A 1,380-nucleotide genomic window follows, 5' to 3' on the forward strand; every position below is an offset into this window, starting at 1 on the left:
ATAGATAGATAGATAGATAGATAGATAGATAGATAGATAGGTAGGTAGGTAGGTAGGTAGGTAGGTAGGTAGGTAGGTAGGTAGGTAGGTAGGTAGGCAGATAGGGAGACAGACAGAAAGATAGATAGATGGACAGACAGGTGGGCTGATAGATAGATAGATAGAGAGAGAGAGAGAGAGAGAGAGAGAGAGAGAGAGAGAGAGAGAGAGAGAGAGATGCTCAAAAAGACACACAATGATGGACTGACAAACAGACAGACACTCAGTGAGATAGACAGACAGACAGACAGGCAGACAGGCAAATAGACAGACAGACAGACAAACACACAGATTGACAGACGGATGGACGGAAGGCAGACAGACTCACAGATAAAAGGACCGACAGAGAAACAGACAACCAGAGACAAACAGACAGGCAGATAGATAGACAGACAGACAGACAGACAGACAGACAGAACAGATAGATAGATAGATAGATAGATAGATAGAATGTCAGCGAAACCCAATGAATAATAGAAACCCGGTAAATAAAGGAAATGCGATTATTTTGTCAGTTTATTTACCTGTCTGATAATAACTACTCGAATCGGATATCTAACGTTAATACTGGCACAAAAGAAACTTGTGTATAAAGGCGTTTTGCTTCACAATAAAATCAACGTGGCAAAGCAAACACTTCTAAACAAATAAACATTCATACACCAGTTTTGTTTCCATAATGGAAGAGTATTAAATCTTGCACTGACGCCCGTTTTAGATTTTAAAAAAAATTAAAATTATCAATGCCCTGTGAGTGTTTTTGGTATGCGGAAATTGTGCAGAATCCTAATACGTATACATACTTAACAAGTTACCTATATACCTACCTACCAACATACATACATACATACATATATACATACATACCTGATTACATATAGATTGACAGATAAAGAGATACATGAAAGGATATATATATGCTTAAGCAATTTCTTGGACATTCTTTTGAAATCTTTCCTAAGCCACATCAAAAGTTTCATCAGAGATGATCTTGACATGCTCAATCACCTCCCGAAAACAACAAACGAGGAGTCACTCTTGGTTTCTTTTGACGTGGTCAACCTTTATACAAATATCCCTCATGAATATGCGATTGAGGCAATTAAATTCTGGCTGCACAAACACCCAGAAACATTTCCTAATCGCATCAACACAACTTTCATCATAGAATCACTTAAGTTCATTCTGACCAACAATTACTTCCTGTTTGCAGACACATACTTTCGCCAAAAATGTGGTATCGCGATGGGTACTAAATCTGCACCAGTCCTTGCGAACCTCATAATGGGTTTTTTTGAATTAACACTATATGAAACCTCACGCCAGAAATTTGGACACCTT

The sequence above is a fragment of the Octopus bimaculoides genome, chromosome 7, assembly GCF_001194135.2.
Source record: "Octopus bimaculoides isolate UCB-OBI-ISO-001 chromosome 7, ASM119413v2, whole genome shotgun sequence".
Taxonomy (NCBI): domain Eukaryota; kingdom Metazoa; phylum Mollusca; class Cephalopoda; order Octopoda; family Octopodidae; genus Octopus; species Octopus bimaculoides.